Here is a 19,832-nt window from a genome sequence, read left to right as displayed (position 1 = left end):
TATATCTAGTGAACACTTATGTATAACATTACACGTGAATGCACAGTTGGCACAACAGCATGAGCCCTTACATTACCAACCCCTGTTATGTGAACTGCTAGTGTGACACTATTCTTCGACTATTGTGATTGTTGATCCTATAAAACCTTTCGCTTGCTATTTGAATGCGGGGGAAACTTTTAGCGCAAGTTAAGAGGCACTGAGATGAGCATGCAAATCGCCTTATTATTATGGGTGCACACATAATGATAACGCGAGGTGCATGCAAATCCCAGTGAGGCTTAATGAGCGTGAGAAGGGTTCTGCCCTATTGTGTGTAAACTTGGTAGTTTGTAGATTTCAATGTGATACTCGACTTTTACCTCATTTCGACCCTTAAGATTGTTCCATTCTCTTATATAGAACCATGAGGGACAACGAAGGACGGAGGTATAAGTTAATCAACTCCCGGATAAACATGATGACATAAACAATAATCTTACTCCTTGTATTGCTAGAATTGCTATTACATAACAGTTTTCCTCTCTAAGCTAGTCTATCCCCTAGCCCTTGCCTTGGCCGACGCTTACCGTTTAAGGTGACAGTTTAGTATAAATAAACCTATCATTCCATTATCATGGTCACACTACATTCTCGATTGTCTACGCATAAACTCCTATAACATTGTGCTCTAGTTTAAAAATAACCTGATAAACTCTTCTTTTGATACGTAGTGATCACTTCTTGTACTCTGAGGAAGGTTGTGTATTATTTTATGACCATATCATTTCGAAAATATTTTCGTGTCCTTGTAATGAAACCTTTTGGTGACGTACTTAATGTTCCTAATACACACGCCTTAGTTCAACCCATCAAAGTTGGCTTCATACGTGTTCGACTAATTACACACTCAATTTTGTGCATAGATTTTAGTGAACCATTCTTATTCGCGTACGGCAGGCTTGACGACTGTGGAGAACGCTCCGATTAAACCGGATCACTATGAATTCGACCAACCGTTACTCTTCAACATAATTCATATTGTGTCAACACCCTCAATGTAACGCTTCCAATGACCGGTAGTGTCACCTTATTTCTACTTATACCGCTTGTGTGTGCAACCAACTACACCATCATCATCGGATTTATCATTCTACTAGTGATTCTAAAACAATTATGTGGAACAGATTGATGATAGTCACGTCTTGGTATGTGTTTCGCGTCTTATCTGGTTGTGGTAAAATGGATATCATAGTCCTTGTCTAACCCTGTGGTACGCTAATTCTCGTTTGTCTGAATCTCTCTCTGCGAACATTAATCGAGAAGCAACAGGCCATACTTAAGTTCATTAAGTGTAGGAGCATAAAATAAAATTTCTACTTCCGTGAGGTATGTCGAAGTCAACACCCTTTTCCGTGTGAAAGCACCATGCTTATGTATAGCTTCATCGACCTCTTTGTTCCATGCTTACCTCTCTTTGACCGAAGGCTGGTCATTTACTACGACCAACTGCGACCAAAGTATCACGAACAATATCAACTGAAAATCTTTTTTCCCCTCTGAACGAACAAGTCAAGATGATACCAGTCGGAAATAGGGATTAATGCCTAACTTGAGTTTTCATTCAATCAATTGATTGAATTGCTTGAATCACCTGTTCCAAGAAATTATATTTTCTTTCTCGAATTCTTACATACGATGGCATCACCTTTGATCTTCGATAGGGGTGACTGCACCAGTTCTGATCGCCGGTAGCGATACTATATATAAACATATATTTCTTACACCCACTTTATCACATTCACATATTTTGCTTCTAGAAAATCTTGGTGGAGAACCCGACACATGTGATATGAGGGTTGAGCATTTTGGCCTGTAACAAACTATCTTAACACATTTCCAGTTCGGTTTATCTCGTCGACCCTTCGTTTATGATGTACGACATTCGCCTCAATTCTGGTAAGCTCTAGATATACATTAGATACACTTGCTTCGTGAAGTGTTGGCTACTTAATATACAACATCCATGATAACTAAACACTGCCTTTTCGCAAGTCCCCAAATTCGAAGGCGTATAGCTCACCCCAGTCATATTTAGTGCAACAACCCCCCCCCCCGGTCGCACATGCTAAATGCATCAGGCAATGCCATACAGATGTATGACACACTCGTATTTCAACTTTGTGAGCATCTCTTGAGCTTAGCATAACTTGTCACAACATTCCTCATTATCAAGCTCCTATTAACTCAACTTGTGTTTCTCCTTAAGAACAAGACATTTTTCGTTTAACACAATTAACACAAACTCTATTACCTCAAACACTCATTCATGCATAACACTCGCATAACGGTAATTCGGGGAATTACGGAATTACACATGGGTTGTACTCGAACGTTGATGAACAATTAAGACACCATTCCTGAACAAATAAAGAAATATAACTTATGTGAATTTATATGTTATCTGACTTTATATGCTATATGACTTATATATTATTTAGTGAACTTTCGTGAAACCGTATTTAACTACGTGTTTAGTGAATTATCGACAAACTCATAATTGGAGCCTAGAGTATAATATAGCCTAAATTTCGAGGACGAAATTTCTGTAACATGGGGAGGATGTGACACCCGAGCAAAATCCGCAATAATCCTAATTTCCTCACTTTACTCCTCAGTTCTTACTTGTCAAATTTCGGGACGAAATTTCTTTCAAGTTGGGGATGATGTGACAACCCGAACTTTCGAGGTTAGTAGCGTGTAATCTTGCAATCTTGACTCCGTTAAACTTAAACGATAACCTGATTAATTCACTTAGTGGAATTGGATCGGGCCGCGTATATTTTGGGCTTTATGACTACACTTTACAAACATATACCATGTCGGCCCAAAATAGATTTCATGAGCCCAACTAGTCCTTGATGTATTTTAATTTTTCCTTGTGTATGTTTTGATTTCGGTTAAAAAAAATAAAATGTAGCTTAGAAATCATTTGGATCCACCCACTTGATAAATTGTTAGTATTATTCATGCATGCGGATGTAGTGAATATGAACTTAGTGTAAATCTTGAGTATCTCACAATATAGCAAACCGAGCCCTCACCGTCCACAACATCGGCCCACTCCACTCCTTGTGCATCTCATGACCGGCCCACCACATATTACCACCATATGTGTTGATTGGCAATTTAGGAGATTACGTGATTATCATATCGTCACAATATTTATGAAAACTACAAACCCTACCCACACATAACAATAACGCAGCCGCACACCTCCTATATCCCCTCTACCTCCGATCGCCGGAGATATCTTCTGGCCAATAACCAGTTGCCGACGACAAAACGTCAACAGCGGAAGACTGACGGAAGTGATCTTTCACAGCGATCGCGATCAGTGCTTTGAATATGATGGCACGACGACAGAATGGTGGTGGTGTGTTTCCGATCAGACGGGAGCGGGGAAGACGACTGACCGGCGGCAGGGGCAGTCCTCGAAGCCTCATTCTTTTCGATCCATTGTGCGATTGAAACTCACTTGGTATGATTTGCATCTAAATCAATTGCGCTCCCTGTTGATTCTGTTTATATGATTTCATGTTGTGTGATAATAGAGATTATGTTTACAATAAATTTAGAAACGTGTGTTGTTATAATATGCGCGTGAGAGACGAATCGGGACCGAGAGTGTTGTTCACGAATGAGTTGTATGCTGATTTTCTGATGTCGTTAATGATATGTCTGATTATGTGCAATGCTTATTAGATTATAATTAATCTGAAATTTCATGGGAACCATAATTGATTGGATATGTTATGAAAACAACGCAAAATCTAGGAACTGTTGGTGATAGTAAATCGATGATGTTGTATGATGATATGTAATCAAATAACCAGTCGATATGATATTAATGATTAGTGTTACATGATGATTATGATACGAAACAGTAGGGTTTGCCGGCCGAGTCTCCGCGACGAAACAGCGGGATCTCATCACTAGCTGGCCACGACTCGTCACCAATTAGCTTCGATGAAACCTTGGGGTTTCGTCACATAGGAAATTCATCAGGGAGGCTGCATGGGCCTTTTGTCGAGGCGGAGAGCATGTGGCCGATGTGTTGTAAGCAAAGATAAACTAAGATGGTGAATCAAGGATATGGCTGACAACATATAAATGCTTCTATGATTATTGAATATTATTGGGGCAATTAATGTTTAAACGTGAAATAGGGGCTGCATGGAGTATGGGTTGTGGTGATGTAGAGTTTGACACTTGGACATGTCATGGCATTAGAGTAGACAAGACACCATTTGTTTTGACTTTTCGGTAGTAGCATTTGGTATTCGTTTCCTTTTTGTAGTATTCAATATTTGCTTTGGCTTTTCGGCAGTATCTTATGTCAGTACCATATATGTATGTAATCGGTCATGTGATATTAGGATTTATGTTCATTATGATGATAAGCTATAACCTTGATTGTGTGTGATTAAATAATGATTGTTGTGAACGTATGTAGGTATCGCATGATATGAGCTTATGGTTGGATCTGAATGGTAGTTAAATAGGGTGTTAACTTTTGCTAAACGAATTGGTGGAGTAACTCAGTTAACTGTTGTGTGTAATACTCAACTGTTGTAGTATGATACGCATAGGATGTGAATACAAGTGTGAACTGAATAACTGTTTATGTGCTACCTGCTAATTGTTGCTTGAACACAATATGATTACAATTTATACGCAAGTCATGCGAATGTAAACTGATTACGTGTACCTGAACATCATAGGCTTTGAGTAACTAAGTGTGAACAAGAAATTAATCTTACCGAGCAAACCAAAGGTGAGTTCATCTTTCTTGAGCATGCGTCCCGGTGGTTCGGACAGTCAGTGGGTATTCCTGGGAGGGACAAGTCTTTTGGGTTAAAACGGGAATGTTGGATAATATACTCTTCCTATCACCTTTAAAGTCCCTCCGTGTTGTTTGGTTACCTGGAAGGTAACATGGTATTAGTTAGTAGCGCTACTTAGGTTTGGCAACCTCACCCCGTATCTGGGAGAACGGGTGTTGAACTAATGACCTAGTCATGACCAATGCTTTGATAGGAGCATTGGAGAAAGGGCAAAATAATCAGAAGCCGTCTTGTATCAGGGTATTATCAACATTGTTTTCAACATTGCTTTCGGAATTAACTTCAATGGATTAACTACATACTTGGTAAACAACGTTTTCGTAAACTATGAACTCACCAGCGTTGTCTGATACACTTGTTGCATGCTCGCAGGTCGTTAGGTACTTTGGATCTGGGAACTTGCTGTCTGAAGTAGCTGGAGTGGTCATGGGTCGACAGGAAGGATTGATGTGACTGATTTCTTGATACTATACTTTGATTTTTGAAACAGTTTAATTTCGTTTACTATTTGCTTCCGCTGAACTTATTGGTTTTCGTTTAAACTTATTGAGGATGTTTTTATTAATAATGGGATTTTTAATTATAACTTGTATGGGTTCAATGTAATTGGTGGCTCGTTATTGGTACGTCACACGCCTATCAGGGACACTCCCTAGGTGGTATTTTGAGGGTGTGACAATCTATGTTCATACGCCAAATCCACAGTCTCAGCATGTATCAAATCACACAAGTCCTAAAACAAAGTAACATACGACCTACTTTCAACAAATGAATATACTTCAAATCAGACTAACAGTTCTAGTAGGCTCAAACATCTCACAAAACGAAAGGATAAAGGTTACCGACATATAACATGTGTGTACTCTCCTAAAGCATGTTACCCCTAGTTAGGAATCTCTTTTCAATTATCCTCTAAAAACACCTGTCAGAAACACTCTCATGAAACTTAAATGGATAACCATGACAAAGGATCTATGTTAGTTTAATATCAGCAAGAAACCCTTTAGCGATTGAAAATTTTGGTTTTCATGACATTTAAGCATGCTTGAGACAAAAAATTTCAAAATTTTTAACATTTTCAATTTTCACCAATTTCAATCATTCAAGCATCTTATATCACCAATACTACCAATCCCTTTCTCGAGTTACTGCATCCCCACACTTGGGATACATTATCCCTAATGTATGGTCATTTTTATAGATCTAACCCAATAGCTACCACCTAACAATCCATGAGCGACCAATAACCCAAACCTAATAACAATTAAACACAAATAAATCCTCCCAACACATAAGTGCACACCACCAAATACAAAAATAAAAATAAAATGCAAGATAGAAAGACACATGGACCTGATCACTCAATCAGTGAGTGTCGGAAGTAGTGCAACTACTGCAATCTAACAAGGACGTAAGCATCTCATGGATTCTTTGCGACTCTTGTAAGATCCATTTCAATTTAACACGATTATAACAATAAAATACGCATTTTTGTACCAAAAATGCGACTTTACAAAATCTTTGTCATGCCAACATTCATACTTGTTTAAAACATTCAAAATATAGTGCTAAATGTTTACAAAGTTCACATTTTATCTAAACAAAATAAGATCAACGCAGAAGCTTCGTTTGGACATGTTTTCGGTTCACGTTCATTGCTTGATCTTCATCCGGGAGCCTACGACGTTCACCTAATTTCAAAACCAACATAAAAGTTAGTTTTGATAGCTTAAAAATGTGTTTAAACAAGTTTATAGCATCAAACAACAAAATAAAAATATTTTTTTCCAGATTCATGCCTCTCGCGCCACACGAGAGGCTTCCCTTGCTCTTTCGCGTGCCGCGCCGGTGCCCCGATGTCCCCTCGTGTGCCGCGAGGGAGACCACTTTCCAGCAGGTCCGTATCTGGGACCTGCATATCTGCCCAGCTATGGTTTTTAACCAAAATTCAACTTCCAAATGTCATAACTTTTTATCTACTTATCCGATTTGCGTGATTCTTTTTCCTATGCGTCCGTAATTAAATTACGGATCCGTTTATCATCTTTGTTTGCATCGAAATCCGATTTATAAGCTAACAACTTATAAATATTTTTTATGATTATTCGACCCGTTTCATCTATCAACATATTACATGTTTATTAGCAACGATTGTATCTAGTCCTTTTTACCCATTCCTGGGCTTGACAAATATCAGCATTTTCGCTTCCAATCACATGGTTTGCGCACGCGATGTCATCACGATTTTAAGCATGCGCAATTAACTAAACAAACAAATTCATATTTCTAAGTTTTTGACCCAAATCCAGGGGTTCACTAGATCAAGTTTTGGCGTATCCAAAACTTGGCTTACGCATCAATACTCCGGTTTATATAGTGACGTTCTAGTTACTTAAAACCATCAATTTGTTAACTTATTCTATCTTGAACCGTTTGGTTGTCGAGTGAGTTACATCACTTCATTGACATACCAAACACGACTATTTTCACTATATCATCATCAAACATATCTAATTAACTCTTTTGACCCGTTTGGTTGTTGAGTGTGTTACATCACTTCATTGACATTCCAAACACGACTGCCTTCACTAATTCATCATCAACTATATCTAATTTACAATTTTGACCCGTTTGGTTGTCGAGTGAGTTACGTCACTTCATTGACATTCCAAACATGTCTGCTTTCACTAATTCATCATCAACCATATCTAATTTACTATTTTGACCCGTTTGGTTGTCGAGTGAGTTACATCACTTCATTGACATTCCAAACACGACTGCTTTCACTAATTCATCATCAACCATATCTAATTTACTATTTTGACCCGTTTGGTTGTCAAGTGAGCTTCGTCACTTCAATGACATACCAAACTCGTATATTACACTACAACACCATAAACATACTACGGCCAATGTTTATACATAATGTAACGAAACTATAAGTTACATACCTTCAAAGCTTTTCCTTCAAGCGTACCTCCGCTCCGGCTTGTGCGCTCGAAGATTCAATCGCCTTGCCTATAGAGTTCAACCAATGACTTGTTTAGAACTATTATCACATTATATTACGCATAATTCGCCATAAAATTCGATTACGCGTTTTACTCTAAACTTCAACAAATTTGCTTTCGTTTAGGCATTTTAACAAACTCCTTATGGGCATAATTTTTATAAAATTTAGAATCAAGTTCATGACTAATTATTTAGCCAAGATTTATCATCTTTCACAAGTTCATATGCCTAGTATGCATAACAACACCTAGACTTACTTCATAGAAATCAAATAACATCAAATTGATGATCATAATTCCAGGGTTCTTCATTATCTTACAAAACCCATTTAGCACCTAAGTGGTGATTATCAATGTCATGATTATCATGACTAATTCATCAAACTATTGACTAGGGTTTACTCCTAGACATGGATTCATCATGATTTCACTCAAACATCAATCATTCAAGCTCAATTTTTCAATTTCAAGTGTTTATCAAGAATTCAAGATGTAACCAAAAGATGAAATTCGACATACCTTGTGATCCCCTCACTTGGGTGATCACTAGTTTGAGTGGGATTTTCGATTTGGACTTGATTTGCCTCTTTGATTTGGCCAATTTGTGCAAGTTAGGTATAACAACCCTCCTAGAACCCTTAACATAACCCAAAATGTCCTAAAATATACATCATATGTGAGAAACAGGCCCAGAATACCTTAATATTTATAGAAACCAAGAAAAACAAAATCTTGGAGTCGCTCGCAGGGAGCGACTCCCTTAGCCATCATGGTCGCGGGCCGCGACTGGCTTTGTTTGCTGGACAAGGCATTGTGCCACGTGTCCAGTGACTCGACGACCCTAGCCCTTGACTCGGCGAAGCTATACTCGACACGTGTTCTCTCGCGGGCCGCGAGAGAGTTAGAAGATGTTTACGCGGGCCGCGAGCCGCCTTCGAATTAGCCTATAAATAGGGGCGAATAGATTCATTTGCAATTCGTTCAAAATTCGAATTCTCTCTCAAACTTTCTGTAGCAATTATAATACTCGAGTATTATACCCATATAAAGCGAAGCTCTGCCTCGTTGTAAGTATTATAACCATGTTGTTATCCTACATGATCGATCTAGGGCTTCGTAACGCATGTCAAGGCTCTGCCTGACTCAGTCGTTGGAGTTCTGTCTCGTGTTACACCCGATTGATCTAGGACTCCGTAATGCATTTCAGGGCTCTGCCTGACTCAGTCATTGGAGTTCTGTCTTGAGTTGTATGGTTAATGTGATTTGGGTTATTTTACTAACACGTGTGCATTGTTTAATTTAATAGATAATAACCAGGAGATACACTAGGAAGCTTTAGTATCACCTAAGTCAACAATGTGAGTACATTCTTCTTTTATAAACACCTTTTGTGTGTCAAAATGTTTTACCAAAACCTTAAATGTTTTCCATTACAATTACAATGATTAAGTCTTTGTAATTTTAATATTGCTGCCAGTATTATGGGGTTTGTATACAGTACTTGATAACCTTCACAATTGGGCACGGGTATCCAATATGTGATATGACCATAGTCACAGATCCGTCGAGTGACATGTACTGAACGAGTAATTGTGTAGATATAAAACTTGTAATTGCCCTTAATACTGTAATGTGTAACAACTGATGCTTTACAAAATGGAATGTGCTTGCCAGTATTTCTTACTGATAAAATGTTTTTAAAACGCGTTTCAGGTAACAAAATGTGAAAGCCAATAGAAGCCAACTGGAGAGCACTGAAGGCTTGGAAAAGTGGCTATAAAAGTTACCTAAATAAAAAGGAGTTTTGTTTTCCATAATTAAGGTTCATCCCTACAAATGTATTGTCAAATGAACTAGGGTTTTATCCTAATGAGTTGTTATAAAAAGTTTGTTGTTTAACTCTGACAAAAATATTTCCTAACTATGGTCCTGATGTATTCCGCTGCCAAATTAATAAACATCGATACCACACGCTCTGCGCGATGCTCGTGGCACCCGCCTTTCATTCACTAAACTTTCTCCATACTAACGAAGTTCCTACACACGTTCTCGACTCATTGGTGGGTTTACTGGGTCAGGGTAATGAGGTATGGGTTCCTCGTAAGGGTCTGCTTTATTCATTTCAAAAAATGTTCTATCATCATCCCACCATGTATTACGTTCTAAAGGGATTGGGGTTGGGATTCTAGGTAACTCGTTGGGGTCAAATGCAGGTATCGGGAATTGGTTTTCCTGGTTGGGTTCTAACATTTGTTGGTCTGGGAATAAAGGTAACAATGACGGTTCAGCTATTTGGTTTAGGTTAGCATCTACTGCTGTAGTGGCTAGCATATGGAAATCTGCCAACTGTCTATCTAGTTCCTTTTCCCAAGGTGGCCTATTGACTGTTTCCTGAATTTGTGCATTCGCTTCCTTATTAGCTCTGACTATCGCTCTTTGTTGTTGTAATTTCTTCAATCTCTTTCTTCTCTCATGTGCTCCTCTATTAAACAAACCTCTCTTTTTAGAAGTGAAGGGTTCCTCAGATTGTGCCTTAAAAACAAATAACCCTTCCTCAGTATCAGCTGAGTATCCTGAGGGATTTGGTTGAGATGATGTTCCTATATCTTTTGGTGAACTAGCTAAGTGACGATAAGCGTCTGAAGTACCTTGCTCACTCATACTGTAAATTAATAAATAGTCAAATAACACAAAACAATATTTATATGTAATCACATAAGTTACTTCCTAACACAGAATTTAAGTGTCAGCAGAACACTTCTTTGGCTTAAACCAGTGGTTGTAGCTCTGATACCACCTCCTGTAGCAGCCCCCAGCCAAACCAACCACACAAGAATGGAATCGTCGAGCGAAAACACTCAACAACCTCTAGGAAGCAGCTTTTCTTGCCACCAGACCTTTCTCCATCAATTAGGAATCTGATGCCGTCACTAAACACATTCCTTAAATTGTAGCCAATTTTTGAGTGTTTATTTTTTGGTGTCTACTTCGCATATATATCACTGATGTGCGTGCGGTGTGATATATTTTTATGTATATTTTTAGCCCTTTTTACACTTTATTCAAGTTTTAAATTTATAAAACACGATATTTTACTAACACCAAACACACATATGGGCAAGTGCACCCATCGTGAGTGTAGTATAGCGTTGGTAAGATACCGAGGTCGTCCAAGGACACAAGAGCTTTTAATACCGGTTTATCCTCAACGTCTAATCAAATCAAAAATTTAGAAAAAGGTTTTAAACTAGATAATAAAAACTAAAAATGCTGAAAATAAAAATAACAATAAAAACAGATAGACAGGATGAATCACTTGGATCCAACTCGCCTTTAGTGTAACCTTTGATTATTTCCGCACTTTTGCACTTTTTAAGAGATTATCTTAGTTATAGTAGTTGGCCCCTCTTTTGAAGGTGACGTTACCCTCAACCCAGTAGTTTAAGTCAGCAAGGATACAATCCTAAAGGGTTGGATTATTGAAAGATAAGTAATTAAGTTATTAATGCGTAATGTGGTAGGCCCCTCTTTTGAAGGTGACGTTACCCTCGGCTAAGTAGTTTGAGTCAGCAGGGATACAATCCTAAGTAGCCGGGTTAATGTTTAATAGTAGTTCACATATGAGGGGATCAAGAAATTCGGACCCCCGGCATCCAATACCAATGGGTATTGAAGGAGGTCCTACTAAGCTTGACCCAGGTCCTTGCAGGATCTATACACTGAACAAGGCAAGACGCTTACCAAACCATTCCCTTAACCCCTGACCAGGTAGCCAACATATCTCCATATAGACCGTGGAGATATGAATGGTGTAAATCTTTTATTTTATATAGACAGTAAAATAACGCCAAGACACCACAGACAAATGATAAGGAAGTTTCACCTTCAACATAAGAAACTAGTTATTAAAGTCATTAATACATAACCAAATAAAAAGTGCGAAAAGATTAAAAATAAAAAGTATTACACTAAATGTTTGTCTTCACCAAGTGATGTAAGAGACTAAGGCAAACATGGCCTTTGATTGTCAAGAACTCTTACTATCAATCTTGGATCCCGAGACTACTACTGTAACACCCCGTGTTTTCGAATGTCAAAGTCAAAGTCAAAGTCCAAGTCAACTTTGACTTTCTTTGACTATAGATAGTCTATATTATGTTTTGGCTGTATTATGTGGAGTAAGTGTTGTAATCAGAAAGAATCGAAGTAATCGAATGTTTAATCAATGTGACCGATTTACGACTGTGAATAGTAGGAAGTAACAATGCGATAAAGCTAAACAATCAATAATCAAGCTAATCGATTCATCAATCAAACTCGAGACTCGAATTATGTGAACTCTGGTAGTGTATTACGTGTGTGTGTGCCTTATGTGTTACTTGTGCGTGTTTACTTATATGTTTGGTGTGGTATTCAAGCGAATCAATCGAAAATCAAATCGAAACTCGAAAAGCAATCAAACTCAATCGAAACCGACATCGAAACGTGAAATGTAGATGCTTATATGTAGATATAGTGATTGGGACTGAAAGTAATTTGACTAGGAACTCTATCGTATTCGTATCAGCGTCCATCGAAATCGAAACATCGAAAATCGTCGCGAAATACTCAAAGTGGGTCGCGGATCGAACAGGAGGCATCCTGATCGAACAGGCCAGCCGATCGGCTAGCATCTTACTAGCCGATCGAGCAGCCCATTCGATTGGAGCTCCTGGCCGATCGGCTGCCACTTTCCTCTTTTGGAGCCTATAAATAGGGCTGTCATTATCACACTTTCTATTTTTGGAAAAGATCTGACCGAACCAGCCTTCTTCTTCACCTTTTCTCAGATTTCTCCCAACTCCGGTAAGTTTTCACTCTAATTCTTGTACGATTTTGATCATTGCATGATTCTACACCTTTCTATCTTTCAAAACTTGATTTCTAACCGTGAAATCACCAAGATCTAAGTGTTCTTGGGTGATGTCATCATGGTGTTCTTGAAAGAACACCAAACTTTGGCCTCATTCAACCATGAATAGCTTAGATCTGACCGGTTTCCACATAAACAAACTAAGATTTGTAAGAATCTTAACATTTTTATGAATGATTTCCAACTTTCTTCAACCTTTTACACTCGAAACCTTAAAACCAGTAGAAACGGAGCTTGAACCGGCTAACTAATCGTTCTAACAGTTAAGAGGTTCAAGATTCGGATTCTATATACAAGGTTCACTGATTTCGGGTTAAACGTCAACTTACCGTTTCGAGCAGTTCACCGGCCAGATTTGGGTGATTCCTATCCGAACCGGTGCAACAAGTAAAAACCCACGTTCTACAGTTTAACTCGCCGTCAAGTTACCTTAAAAGCATGACAAATAATCAAACAGCCAAGTGTTAGACGAAAGGCCGACCAGGTCAGAAATGCTAGCCGAACGGCTAGGCTGTTCAAACAGCCCAGCCGATCGGACATACCAGCCGATCGACCGGGCCAGCCGATCGGTTAGCACATGGTCTCACTTTTCAAACTTTACGAAGTATGCTATTGACGAAGTGATGTTCGATCGAGTATGCTACTCGATTGGTAAACGTTACTCTTCGGATCATGAGATACTATGCCTCAACACTCAATTGATTTTACCACTCGATCGTAGTAGGGAATGTCAGCCGATCGAACAGTCTGTTCGATCGAGCGACATCCTGTTGAGAATCACTTCTAAAGTTCCCAGCCGATCGGTTAAGCCGGCCGATCGAACGGACCATTCGATCGATCGACCTGGAAGGTAAGAACACCTTAGTGCTCTCACATACTACAACGAAAACTTCAAAAGTTCAAATCCTCAAACACAAACACACCAGAGGAAGAAACAATCCACTCGAATGGCCCAGCCGATCGAGCCTACCGGCCGATCGAACGGGACTGTCCAAACGGACATATCAGCCGATCGAGCAGCCCGTTCGATCGAACCTGCCATTCGATCGACCAGCCTATTCGATCCATCCACATTTGTTTACATTTCCACGTTACTCATTGTTATGCCATCGAACTATTCAGGCTAACCCTACTCTCAGCGCTCCCTTCAATCCATAATCAATCACTGTGAGTATACTCGATCCCTTTTTGCTTTTAGCACTTTTGGGTGTTACACACGTTGCTTATATCAAAAGACAAACGATCACACTACTCAAACTATTTGAACGCTAACCAATATGCATGTATTACGTGAGCCAAGCACCCCTATTTATAGCCTGCACAGAAGCCCGAACACGGCCCCGTGTCCATTGGGCACGGCCCCGTATCCACCCATCTTCTCTTTCTTCATTAATTGCAGTTTGTCTGCATTAGTTTATCACGGCCCCGTGTGCAGAATCGTATCTGTACTATCAAGATTTGCTTAGATTCTGCGAGTCTTAGTGTTGACCACGGCCCCGTGTCCACTGGGCACGCACCCGTGGTGGGTGATAGAAGCTTCTACAACTTTGTCTTTTCCTATTCTTGTATTATTGTTAGATTTGGCTGCATTTTTGCTTCTTTTGTTCATTTAAGCTCATTTATCCCTGAAAATACAAAAGGAAGACAAAAGCACACTTTTTCCAACATTAGTACTAAAAAAGGGCTAGTTTTATGCCACATTTGATTTAATTTATATGTTGCATTTTACACACATCAATCACCATTGCTCTTGATTTTCTTGACTGTATATCTATTAAATGTCAACATATACACGTATGATTTAGTTTACGAAGATTTTTCAATGCCGAGAATCTCGATCAGAGAGTAAAAAAGGCGTAAGGTTCACAATGGTGTAAAACTAAAATGGGATATACCGGGCTAGGATCGAGTTACAGGAACAAGGGCCAAACCAACCACCCAAGAATGGAATCGTCGAGCGAAAACACTTGACAACCTCCTGGAAGCAGCTTTACTTGCTACCAGACCTTTCTCCATCAATTAGGAATCCGATGCCATCACTAAACACATTCCTTAAATTGTAGCCATTTTTTGAGTGTTTAATTTTTGGTGTCTAATCCGCATATAAATCACCATTGCTCTTGATATTCTTTACTGTATATCTCTTATATGTCAACATATACACGTATGATTTAGTTTACGAAGGTTTTTCAATGCCGAGAACCTCGATCAGAGAGTAAAAAAGGCGTAAGGTTCACAATGGTGTAAAATTAAAATGGGATATACCGGGCTAGAATTCGAGTTACAGGAACAGGGGCCAAACCAACCACCCAAGAATGGAATCGTCGAGCGAAAACACTTGACAACCTCCTGGAAGCAGCTTTTCTTGACACCAGACCTTTCTCCATCAATTAGGAATCTAATGCCGTCACTAAACACATTCCTTAAATTGTAGCCATTTTTTGAGTGTTTATTTTTTGGTGTTTAATCCGCATATATATCACCATTGCTCTTGATTTTCCTTACTGTGTATCTCTTAAATGTCAACATATACACGTGTGATTTAGTTTACGAAGATTTTTCAATGCCGAGAACCTCGATCAGAAAATAAAAAAGGCGCCATGTTTGTGACAACTCGTATTTCGAACCTATCTTCGTGCAACGTTATGTAATTACGTGAACTATATTAATTGAATGTTATGATTATATGTTATGTGTATTGAATGGTTGTATAATAAACGAGCCCAAACGCACAACATAACCCGATCGCACAAGCTATTTGGGCCGCACAACTCGTTCCTTGTTTTACATGTCCTCTCGGCCTAATCTTGCACATCTTGAACCCGAAACCAATGGGCAACCCATGATGGGTTCGGCCATCCACCTATTTAAACTAAGACATACCCATTAGTGGGGGTTTGTTCTCTCATTAGTTGCAAACACACATACACACACAAAAACCCTACTTGCTCTCTTTCCCTCTCTTGAAGCCGACGACGAGCATCCCCTTTCGTATCGAAGATTCTTATCGTTCGGATCGATCTCATTACGTTTTCTTAACCGGTTAGTGTTATGATTATTGATTGGTTGTTGTATGATGTTGTGATTCATATGTTCCTTCGGTGATGCTTTACGGATGAGATACGATTGATATATGTTATGAATAGATGATAGGCGGATCACATGTATGATGTTATTGATCGGTATAGGGTTGTCAAAACATATGATGCAACTAATGATCTAGATTTAGAATCAGGTATATACATATAATCGGCTGTTGTGATATGATAATTCGAAGTGGTTGTAGGATGATTAGTATTGCATGTTGATATAAAAATTGCTAGCCTAATGATCCGGATTGAATGATTTGATTATTGCTCATAACTATGATTATCTAGGGTTCATGAGAATTCATTTGAATATGCTCGGTTTGATTGATTGTATGTTAAACGAATAGTTGGAAACTTGTTAATTGATAAATGATAAATTTGGAAACCATTGAATGTTTGTAACTGATTGCATGAAATCCGGACATTTAAACTAATCGCACAAGACTGAATACACAAGTGCAGTCGCACAAGATGATCCAGTCGCACAAGAGGTCCCCAGTCGCACAAGGCTGTTGGATCGCACAAGTTGTTATGTTTGCTTAACTGTTGGGCCGGGTATACAGGTTGGGTTGGGCTAGTCCCGATCGCACAACCCAATCGGATCGCACAAGTCGACCGGATCACACAAGATATATTTAATTATTGGGCCGTATGTATGTTGGATCAGGTTGTTAATTGGGCCGGATGTTTCACTGAATCGCACAACATGTTGTGGATCGCACAAGGCTGTGCTGAACGCACAACATGTTGGGCCGCCTGTTTATTGGGCTTTACCCATTGGATCGTACAAGTATTAGATGTTATGGAATGGACTGCTAATATGTTTACGTGCATTGTGTGTTTTCCATGATCGATATGTGTTAATCACCTGCTAGTTTATGTGATACTCATGTGCACTACTCGAAACCAAAACCTTACTTGTATGGTAACCATGTTAGGACGTGATTGACCACTAGCCGCTAAACTTGACCTTTCTGTGTATCTGCCGAGCAAACCAAGGTGAGTTCACACTCTTACCAAGGCATGGGGTTCCCATGGTCGGGAATGGGTTTGGAAGGTTTCTTATACTTAAGGCATTATCGGGATTACGTACTTTAGGCCTCGGGAGAGGAAGGTTATTGATAAATACTGCTAGACTAGTGATACAAATACTTCTCTTCGCACACACGCTGGGAATGGCTGCGATAATAGAAGCAATCTTCGCACACATGCCTGGAATGGCTGCGAACCATACACTAAACTTCGCACACATGCCGGGTGGGCTGCGATACAAATATACCTAGTCTAGAATACTTGGGAAACTCCCACTAATCTTCGCACACATGCCTAGAGGGCTGCGATACAAATGCATACAATACATGGATTACTAAACGAACATACGATTTACAATACGATTACTATAACTGAACAAACCACTATGAACTCGCTCAACTAGTTGTTGACTCTCTGTTACATGCCTTGCAGGACCTTAGGTATACATGGAGCTTGCACGGGAGGCACAGTCGTTGTGGGACATGGATCATGGATGCCATGCTAAAACATTTAAACATTTGAACTTATTACTTACATTGGGTTTACATTAATGCTTCCGCTAGACACTTAACATGCTTTGTTTTGAACACCTTTCATATTGTTTGGTTGATTTACATTTATTACTTATTATGTTCGATATGATTGGTGGCTTGATCCTGGTCATGTCACGTCTCCATGTGGTGGTACTCCGCGTGTGGATTTTGGGGGTGTGACAGATTGGTATCAGAGCCATTGGTTATAGAGAACTCGGTTTTAATAAGGGGAAAACTTTTTTATTAAAACCAGACTATAACCAGAACAGTGCTCTCAACGATCCACAACGACGCTTCGCTCCACGTGTAAGGCTCAACATCCGAGGTAATATTGTTTATGTTTATATTGCCTACTTGCTAGACATAGAACTTTGCTCAGGGTATGCTTAGATACACATAACCACTATTGCTTGAGAACACTTGTGTGCTTACTCTCTTCTGTCATCGCACTTTTCGCGAACCTCTCTCTTACTTATGTTACCTTTGCTATGAAGATCATGTCTGGACGTATTAACATGACTCAAGCCCAGTTGACGGCTCTCATTAACGAACAAGTTGTTGCGGCACTTGCAGCCGCCCAAGCAGGAGGTATACCCTGCAGTTGTAACTCACACTAAGATCTTTAGATCCTACACTTCTAGACCAACTCTTGTGTTTAACCTTGTCCTATTCTTATACACAATAGGTCAACACGCACAACAACCTGTTTGCATTTTCAAGAACTTTATGGACTGTCGTCCTAGTACGTTTAGTGGCACTGAAGGAGCAGTGGTACTCCTCCATTGGTTTGAGAAGCTCGAGTCGGTGTTTGAAATGTGTGAATGCCCTGAGGCTCGCAGGGTGAAATACGCCACTGGTACTTTGGAAGGAATTGCGCTCACTTGGTGGAACACGCAAGTTCAGATTCTAGGGCTGGCAGATGCTAACGCCACCCCTTGGAACGATTTTAAGGAACTGATCAAGCGAGAATACTGCACGCCTGATGACATCCACAAGTTGGAAGTGGAGCTTTACCATCTGAAAATGATGGGATCGGAAATTGAGGCTTATACGAAACGGTCAAACGAACTGGCCATCTTGTGTCCAACCATGGTGGACCCTCCAATCAAGCACATTGAGTTGTACCTCAAGGGTCTAGCCTCAGAAATTCAGAGCCATGTGACATCGGCTAACCTTGACAACATCCAAGACATTCAGCGTCTTGCTCATCGCCTCACGGATCAGGCAGTGGAACAGAACAGGCTGCCAAAACGTATCAGCGCAACTACTACCGCTACCACTTCTGCTACTCCTGCTACTCCTAGTGACAACAAGCAGAAATGGGATGGGGATTCCAGCAAGGGTTCCGCTACCGTTCAGTCTCAAGCACAGCAGCAGCGCAAGAATAGTGATTACCAGAGCCCGGGTCAGCAAACTTTTGGTGGTCAGGGGCAGGGTGGATATCGGGGAATTCACCCACTGTGTAACAGGTGCAACAGACACCACAGTGGTCAGTGCCGCAAGGGCCGCTGTCAGAGATGTCTCAAGATAGGGCACGAAGCTAAAGATTGCAGGAGCTCACGACCTACGAATCAGAACCAACAACAACCACCAGCTCCTCAAAACCAGCAGCAGCAGCAACAGCAGCGGGGCAACAGGGGATGCTTTCAGTGTGGTGCTGAAGGTCATTTCAAGCGGGATTGCCCCCAGTTGAACCAGAACCGCAACAACAATAACAATCAGGGCAACGGGAACAACAACGGTGGAAACAACAACGACAATGAAGCTAGGGGACGTGCATTTGTGCTGGGGCAGAGAGAAGCAAGGAATGATCCCAACGTAGTCATGGGTAAGTTTCTTCTCGACGACTTTTATGTTACTGTATTGTTTGATTCGGGTGCGGATACAAGTTACATGTCTTTGAAAGTTAGCCAAATGTTAAAACGTGCACCAACTCCCTTAAACACCAAACATGTTGTAGAGTTAGCTAACGGTAAAAGTCTAGAGGCCACACACATAGTTCAGGGTTGTAATCTTATCCTCGCTGGTCAGACTTTCTCGATCGATCTCATTCCCATAGTTTTGGGTAGTTTCGACATCGTCATTGGAATGGACTGGTTATCCCAACAGCACGCAGAGATCCTATGTAAGGAGAAGATAGTACGTATTCCCCGTTTTGGTAAAGAACCTCTCGACGTTCAAGGCGACAAGAGTGGTGCTGTGGTAGGCATCATCTCCTTTCTAAAGGCCCAGAAGTGTGTGCGAAAGGGTCACACTGCCATTCTGGCACTTGTTACCGATGCATCAGCAAAAGAAAAGAAATTGGAAGATATTCCAGTTGTACGCGACTTTCCTCAGGTGTTCCCTGAAGACTTACCTGGTTTACCGCC

This window comes from Helianthus annuus, chromosome 13, assembly GCF_002127325.2.
Source record: "Helianthus annuus cultivar XRQ/B chromosome 13, HanXRQr2.0-SUNRISE, whole genome shotgun sequence".
Lineage (NCBI taxonomy): Eukaryota > Viridiplantae > Streptophyta > Magnoliopsida > Asterales > Asteraceae > Helianthus > Helianthus annuus.
Note: the sequence above shows the minus strand (reverse complement) of the source record.